The sequence below is a fragment of the Podarcis vaucheri genome (assembly GCF_965113315.1).
Source record: "Podarcis vaucheri genome assembly, chromosome: 2".
Taxonomy (NCBI): Eukaryota; Metazoa; Chordata; class Lepidosauria; order Squamata; family Lacertidae; genus Podarcis; species Podarcis vaucheri.
The window spans coordinates 1,125,047-1,133,719 of record NC_138760.1 but is presented as its reverse complement, the minus strand read 5'-3'; the positions used below and the strand labels follow the sequence as shown (position 1 = coordinate 1,133,719).

Here is an 8,673-nt window from a genome sequence, read left to right as displayed (position 1 = left end):
GCAGAGAGGGAAACCAGCGCCGGAACCGGGTAGGTCGCGCGTTTGGCCGAGATCGAGAGCTTCGCGTCCGGGTGGGGGCTCCGAAATACGGAAAGCCGGGGTGGGGGGCGCAGAAAGAGAGAGGATCTCCCGCGCTTTCGCCTCCAGGCTGTTCCTCGCTTCCCTTTCACCCCCCGCCCCTGCCACCGGAGCGGTTCCTTACGAGAGAGCCTTGGAAATCCTTCCCTAAGAACGGGGCGAGGGTTCGAGTCGCGTCGCCGGCCTGGTCCTTTAGAAGAGCGGTGGGGGGGGGGGATTGATCTGGCTTCCACCCCTAAACTAAGTCCTCACCCACCCCAGAGTGTGCACAGGGCAGCTCTGGGTCTCTCCCCGCCACCTCCCAAGAGGGACCCCTTCAATGATCGACGGGAAGTTTTCTTAAGGCTGGGCAGGGATTGCACCTTTCGTTGAAAGGGGATCCCGCTGAACCGTGTGCGCCTCCTCTCCTAGCGCAGGGTCTCGGGGAGATCCAAAGCGGCTGACTGGCAAGAGGCTCCAGGCAGAATTCGCTGTGGGACTCACCACCACAAGGTCCGGCGACAGCCACGCACAAGCTCGGGTGGCTTTTAGAGGACTGATTCGTGGAGTATGAGGCGTCTCGTCGGCTGCTATTCAGCATGGCTTCTAGGTTGTCCCCAGGATCAGAGGCCGCGTCTCACTGAGTGGCAGGCGGGGCAGGGGGAGGCAGCTGCAGGAAGGGGCTTTTGCGCTGGGCTCTTGCCCGCGGGGAGCTGCCCAGAGGCGCCTGGTTGGGCTCTGCGACGCTGCGCTAGACGGACCTTTGGGCCTCTTCTTCTGTGCGGCGGTTATGGAGTTTGGGGCGTCCTATTTGGCAGGGTGGGCGTGGGGAGGCAGGAGAGAGTTGCAGCACAACCCTAAGCACGCTTCCTCGGAAGGAAACCCTGCACTTTTCAGTGGGACTTTTTCTCGAGGAAGCGCGCCAAGGAACGCAGCCTTCCCGACCTGTCCATTTAGCGAATTAGGCTCGCTTAGGCTTGGTTGGGATTTCACTTTAAGTTTGCCTTCCATCCAGGTGAGCATCAGCTTCCAAGCAAGGGGCACCATCTACCCCATAGCTTGACGCGTCCCAAGTCCCGTCGGTTTCAAGGGGTTGGGGAGGCGAGCGCCTCAGCCTCTCGTCTGGCAAAGCACGAGGACGTGGGAAATGCTTCCGTTCGGGTGGATCGTGCCCCTGGTTTGGGACGGAAGGGGGTCGGCTACAGTGGACTCAGCCTGCTGAGCGTCTGCTAAACGCCGAGGGTGATTTGTGTGAGAAGCTGCGGGGAAGGAGGACTGAGTACCATCCGCATGAGGTCGAGACTACTTGGGGAATGAAATCGAGAGGGAGAGAGAGAGAAAGAAAGATGGGACTTGCTTTTCACTGCTTAAAGAGTCCTAGCGAAGGGCACTCCTCCTCCTCACTTCCCAGACGCTTCTTGCGAGAGCAAAAACCGCGCTGACTTGGGGTGGGGGGTCTATATACATACGATATATCATATATGAAAGATCGGAATGTGACAGTCAGAGGAGCAACTGTGCATTGGCAGAAGTTTGCAACCGGGACAAATATTATTCCAGGGGCACGAATCGCAGACTTCTATTTATATCGCTGGATGCATTGATTTGTCCTAAAGTCATTCTCGCAAATAACGCAAGCATTTCGATATATAGTATACCGTTTGTTTGTTTGTTTGTGTGTGTGTGTGTGTGTGTTGTTGCGTGACTTGCTTGTGTGTCGCTACTGTTCTTACGGACCGGCTACTAAGCTGCCCGTGTCTTTAGGTAAGGAAGGTGAGACTTGGCGCTACGACCCTTCAGTCATCATCCAAAGAGTTCTGCTGGCGCAAGGGTGTGTGAGAGAAATCCGATATATTATAAACGATGAAAAATATCGTATAGCAGCGCGCATACCTGTGCCCTATTTTCTATGGCAGGGCGCTTCTCCACGTTCCTTCGCTTCCTGGGTTGGTCGGTCCCTGGATGCGCATCGGGACCAACAGGGAAGTTGCAGCGCGCCAGACTCCTTGTCGGACGGGCTCCTGCGATGTCGGTTATAGTTCTTTTAACTTAGATTTGAGGTGCATGTTGAGGACAAACCCTGAACTCCTCGAGGTTGAGGACGCTGCGTGCGCTTCGACTTCCGACTTCCTCGCTGCGTCGCCAAATAGGACCCTAGTAAAGTTAGGTACCATGCAAAATACATACTGCTATACCTTTATGACGCACCTTCTAGAGTGCTGGTAAAAACAAAATCAGGACATGATCCAGCCAAATTTATGCCTGCTCCTAAGCATACTTGCCTCGGAGTAAGTCCCAGAGAACTCGGCGGTGCTTTTTTCGGCTTATGCACAGCCCGCTGCACGACCCGGAGGCATTTTAAAAATCTCCTTGAAACAACTGAGAATGGCCTGGCTATTATGATTTCATATTTGAAGAAGCATAGGCGGGTTCACATATATCACCTATTATTGTTCACACAACGTCCGCGTCAACGGGCTTTCATAGCGTCCCAACATGCAAAAAGAAGGGTTCTCCTGCGCTCGGCGCGCGTAAAAATTGGGTAGCTTCAATATGTGGATAAAAGTTTGCCACGATTTCCTGGTATTCTATAGGGAATGTTATGTCTCAAGCCCCATCGATATTGTCTCTGGAAGATCCAGTGATCGAAAAGGAATTTATTTTCAAGAGACATCTCAATTCTAAACACATTGTTTTACTTGTAAGTAAACTCTAGTCAAGTGTGATTTTTTAAAAGCCACGCACTCTTTCCGGCCTCCGCCCCTCCCTTGATAAACGTGTAGGCAGATTCCAGAACAATACATTGTGCGAGTCTGCTCTGGGGAGAACAATTCTGAAGACCTGCGCGGCGATCTGATACGTACTTACCTGCGAGTAAACCCCGAACCCAATGGGATTTACATCTGGTAAAACATGCAGATGCTTATCCTGTTAACCGTTTTGTTGTGTGATCTGAGTTCTGGAAGTCTTAAAGTCATCAGGCGGCTATTGAGATAAATGGAATGTACTTGCAACTAAATGTAAATGATCGGCTCGTTAGACTTATTAAAACTTAATAACTTCAGTGTTAGACGCAATTGAAATCCATCGGCCTTGTGCGAAATATATTTAGCATCCGGATGTGTAGCAGCTTAAAGCAGTGCCGCCATTGATGCACAGCTGTCAACTTTCCCCTTTTTTAAGGGAAATTCCCTTATTCCGAATAGGATTCCTCGCAAAAAAAGGAAAAAGTTGACAGCTATGCATTGATGCCTTTTGACTCCGCTAGGTTTAAAAATATACAATGGTTTTAGAGTGCATTGGTCAATTAATTTTGGCAAGCCGCTAGGAAAGTCGACAGGTCAAGGTTTGGAATGTGATCTTTGAATGAAAAGCGGTATATAAATTTAATAAACTGTTATTATTGTTTTTCTTATTATTAATTTATTTGCTTGTTCTTGTATTTTGCATGAAGTTTTAATTTATTGTAATTATCTTTTGCTTGCTGTTGTGTTCTATATAAATGTTTGTAAAGTGAAATTTAGTTATTTGTATCTTACAAGAAACTCAAGGTTCTCCTCCTCCATTTTATCCCCACGCGATCCCATCAATCCTGTGAGATAGTTTAGGCGGAGAGATCGAGACTGTCCCAAAGTCCCCCGGTGAGCTCCGTGGCCCAATGGAGCTTTGAACCCAGATCACACACACACACCCCCGCACCCGCTTCGATGCACCACGCTAACCACTGCACTCAGCTATTTTATTTTTGCTTCCTCCACCTCTGGAGCCTTTGCTGAAAGGCGATTTTATAAATGTGAAAAATATGTATATATACAAAGGGGGGGGAATCTGTCTTTTCCTTTAAGTTTATTGTGGGCACGGACAGTTTGAAAACAACAACGTGCTTTATGTAGCGTAGACAGACCCACAAATGTATTAGTCTTTTAAGGTGCCACTTTAAGCATTATATTTTTCACAGCATGTCTTAAGTTAAGGTTGTCGAATCCGAACTGTTACTTTTAAAAAATAAACGAGATCCGTCAGCCCTTTCGAGGAAATACATAAAAATGTTGTAATGCCTCATCTCAAAATAATAACCTACAAAGTGTAACCCGCGTCGAAGATGAGAAGTAACTTTTAAAACCCAAAACAAACCTCGGATTCAAAAAGTTGGCGCTTAACACAACGTATAAAGCGGGCTGGATAACTAATACAAAATGAAAAGGAACCTAGCGGCAATTTCCCCCTATTCGTGACAGAAAATGCCCATCTAATTGAAATGTACGACGCAACCTGTCTAGTGTCAACGTCTACTCAGAAGTAAGACCCACTGAATTCAGGAGAAGTTACTTTTAAAGTAAGCGTGTATATATAAATATGACCTCAGCCTCAGAAAAACTGGAGAGGAGACGAGAGAGGAAACAGGAAAGCTTCTCGTTTTCCTAAAGACTCACAAACGCAACAATTAATGTTCAAGATCTCGCATCGCTTCCCTTTGGCCGAAGCGCCTGTTAGCGCAAAAGCCTTGGAACAGAATCCGTTCTCTTCTCCAGCCGTCCTTTGGGGGCGAATAGATCACAGAGTTGTTCCAATTATTGTTGGTTGGGTTTGCCGGGGAGGGTGGAATTTACCAAGCCCCTTTCCAAATAAAATACCTTTTAAAAACAGGCGGACCAAAGAGAGAGGGGGAGATTAAATTGCGCCCCAAAGTCGAGCATTGATGAGACCCGCGTAGTAGCGCCTCGGCCGCCGCCGCCGCCGCCGCCGCTCTCGGAATTCGACTCCTCGCCGCCTCGGAGGAGAGACGCTCGTGGAAACGCGGCTTCTCGCCCGGAGCGAGAACTCTCTTCCGCTTGGTCCGGGCAGGCGCCGGGCCATCGCGGCGAGTCGGCGGAAGGCAAGAGCCTTCCTTGGCCGCCCCCCTCCCCTCCCCTCCCCGGCCGCCTCCCCTTCTAGCTTCCTCCCTCTCGAACTGACAAAAAGGAGTCAGGATCCGGACAGGTGGGCGGGGGTCCCCAGTGGCGTAGCGGGAGGCGCGCGGCCCTAGATCCCAGTTTCCAGATCACGACCAAGGTACCTGCCTGGGACACCCGCCCCCACCCGCCCCGCTCTCTGTGTCCCAATCCCTTTTCCAGCTCCCCCTCCTCTGCCGTCTTCCTGAGACCCCTCGGTCCCCACAGCTCTTGCTTCTTCCTGTCCAAAGCAGAGGAGCAGCAAAGCAGGATACCCTACCAGGTACTGAATGACAGGTAGAAGAATCTGATGATATAAGTATATTTACTGAGAAGTAAACCCGCAGAGGATTATAGTCTAAGGACACAATCCTAACCAGGCCTATTTGATAAAAAAGGCGGGAAAGGGTTTTGTTTTGTTTTAACTTGGACTGCAAATGGAGAGAGACCTTTTGTTCTTGTCTCCATGCAGTAGAATTAAAGTTGGGATGGAGAAACTGTGGCTGGCCAGATGTTTCTGGACTCCAGCACCCATCATCGCTGACCTTTGGTCCTGCTGGTGCAACAGCGTCTAAAGGGTCACAGGCTCCTGCTGCAATTAAGGAAATCCCTACTTCTAGCACCTCACTAAATTGGGGTGTTAAGAGTTACTAGTTGCACTCCTGAACTTTTCTCCCATTGGCCCTGATTTCTAGGGACTAGGCAGCGATCAGGAATGACAATGGCAAAATCTGGAGCCCCCCCCCCCTGCTATGTTTCCCATGCCCTGCTCTTGGTCTTGGAGCAGGAATTTGCAGCTTGAGTGCTGGGATGAGCTACTACTGAGAGTAATGAGAATTAAGAACATCGGTGAAGAACAAGCTAATCAAATTAGGATAAACTCCTGTAAGCAGCTCCACTCACAGAGAAGGCCGCCCCACGGTATCTCTGTGTGATATACTGTTCAGGCCAGGCTCCTTCCAGTTAGGCTCTGCGGTCCTTTCCCTGCATCAGGTGTCACACAGGAACTTCCAATCATTCCTAGCACAGAGACCCAGGGGGTGTCCCTCATTTCTCAGAAGCTAGAGAACCTGATCTAGGGAAAGGAACACCCCACCCCCCTTTGGAAGGTTTGCCCTATGACCAGATCAGATGGTTGTGCTCCTATTTCTCCAGTTATCCATCCACATAGGCACAGCTTGGCACTCACGTTATGCATCTCCTGCTTCTAGTGGAGACACCAGCAATCCTCACCTACAACTCCAGCCTGACTGGGCAACTTCTCCTATAGCCTGATGGCTCACCTTGGCTTACTTTCATTTGTCATAGACGGAAGCAGTTTTGTCTTAGAGGCTTTGGTGTTGCCATGGGTGTCCAGACCTTAACCCTCAGATAGAATCCACTTTGAATGCCTTAAGTCACTGAGCATGTGCAGAGAGTCACCCTTACTGCTGATGGCTGACTAAAATCAGCTCCTTCGCATGTGGGGTTAGGGGACTGATTTTCAGGCAGGCTGAAATCCCAGCAGCATTCTGCTTTTAGAATAGCTTCATATTGTTATGTGCCACCCCAATTAGGATTTATTTATTTATTAATTTCTAGGGTTTAGCGCCCCCCCCCCACCTATAACAATATTTTCATTCTGGCAGCCCTTATGAGAGTCTGAAGGGCAGCAGTTGAAGAAGGAGCAAAAAGGGTTTTCTTGTGTCTGTGTGTTTCTTTGTGGCTCATTAGCTGTTTTCCCTGTGTAAAGGTCAGAGGGGGCAGGGTTTCTGTTGAGGCAGGGGATTAGCTGTGGGAGGAGCTTATCAGAGTCTGAAGGGCAGCAGTTGAAGAAGGAGCAAAAAGGGTTTTCTTGTGTCTGTGTGTTTCTTTGTGGCTCATTAGCTGTTTTCCCTGTGTAAAGGTCAGAGGGGGCAGGGTTTCTGTTGAGGCAGGGGATTAGCTGTGGGAGGAGCTTATCAGAGTCTGAAGGGCAGCAGTTGAAGAAGGAGCAAAAAGGGTTTTCTTGTGTCTGTGCGTTTCTTTGTGGCTCATTAGCTGTTTTCCCTGTGTAAAGGTCAGAGGGGGCAGGGTTTCTGTTGAGGCAGGGGATTAGCTGTGGGAGGAGCTTATCAGAGTCTGAAGGGCAGCAGTTGAAGAAGGAGCAAAAAGGGTTTTCTTGTGTGTGTGTGTTTCTTTGTGGCTGGTTAGCTGTTTTCCCTGTGTAAAGGTCAGAGGGGGCAGGGTTTCTGTTGAGGCAGGGGATTAGCTGTGGGAGGAGCTTATCAGAGTCTGAAGGGCAGCAGTTGAAGAAGGAGCAAAAAGGGTTTTCTTGTGTCTGTGCGTTTCTTTGTGGCTCATTAGCTGTTTTCCCTGTGTAAAGGTCAGAGGGGGCAGGGTTTCTGTTGAGGCAGGGGATTAGCTGTGGGAGGAGCTTATCAGAGTCTGAAGGGCAGCAGTTGAAGAAGGAGCAAAAAGGGTTTTCTTGTGTGTGTGTGTTTCTTTGTGGCTGGTTAGCTGTTTTCCCTGTGTAAAGGTCAGAGGGGGCAGGGTTTCTGTTGAGGCAGGGGATTAGCTGTGGGAGGAGCTTATCAGAGTCTGAAGGGCAGCAGTTGAAGAAGGAGCAAAAAGGGTTTTCTTGTGTGTGTGTGTTTCTTTGTGGCTGGTTAGCTGTTTTCCCTGTGTAAAGGTCAGAGGGGGCAGGGTTTCTGTTGAGGCAGGGGATTAGCTGTGGGAGGAGCTTATCAGAGTCTGAAGGGCAGCGGCGCGCGCCTAGCGGCGCGCGCAGTTATACCCATCTTTTAGATTTAGGGGAGCTAGTCTGAAACGTTTGTTGGGGGAGACCTAGGTTTTTTTGTGTGGGGGGGGGAAGTTATTTGTCCTGTCCTCAAGCTTTTTATGATGGAGGACCTCTGTAGCCACCCCCAACGACACGATCTCAAGATGGAAGGGGAGGGAACAGCTGCAGTCACCTGCGATTCCTGCGCAATGTTTGCCATCTTGCCAAAGGTTGCAGGCAGCTTTACCTGCAGCAATTGCATGTTGATTGCCCTTTTAAAAGACAAAGTCCAGCAACTGGAGGAACGTGTAGCTACGCTCCAAAGAATTAGAGAGCTGGAGCTCTTCTTGGAAGCAACAGAGCACACCGTCTCCACCAGGGAGGAGACAGGGGACTCCCCTGAGAAGGAGGCTAGTTCACCAACACAGGAGCCAGATATATGGAGAAACGTGACTCAAAGAAGTAGGAGGCCCAGGGTTCACTCTGATTGTTTAGAAATACACAATCGCTTTGAGGTCCTCTCCCCTAGCATGGAAGACGAAGAGCAGACTCCATTTGAGGATCTCTCCCTCATTACAGTCGATCAGGTATATGAAGACGAGCAGCAAAGTCAGTCCTCAGGGAATGTGCAGGCGACCTTGGAACGGACAGCTCACGGAAGAACCCCGACCAAACCCAAGAGGAGGCGTGTAGTGGTGATAGGGGATTCCCTACTGAGGGGAACAGAAGCAGTGATCTGTGGGCCTGACAAGATGTCTCGGGAAGTGTGCTGTCTCCCCGGGGCTAAGATCCAAGATGTAACTGAACGACTGCAAGGAATCATAAAACCCACTGACGAATACCCCTTCCTCTTGGTTCATGTGGGAACCAATGACACTGCAAGCAATAGCCTCCAGAAGATCAAAAGAGACTACGAGGCTCTCGGCAGGAAATTGAAGCAACTAA

The 8,673-nt window shown here is 49.8% G+C and overlaps 1 protein-coding gene across 1 annotated transcript in view; it reads left to right on the top strand.

The window, feature by feature from the left end:
* LOC309524251 (LIM homeobox transcription factor 1-alpha-like) overlaps positions 1-8,673 on the top strand; it is a 100,864-nt gene continuing 92,191 nt past the window's right edge. The window contains exon 1 of the mRNA XM_082208711.1: positions 1-29. The gene's annotated coding sequence lies outside the window, so the exon portion shown is untranslated. The remainder of the gene's footprint in view (positions 30-8,673) is intronic.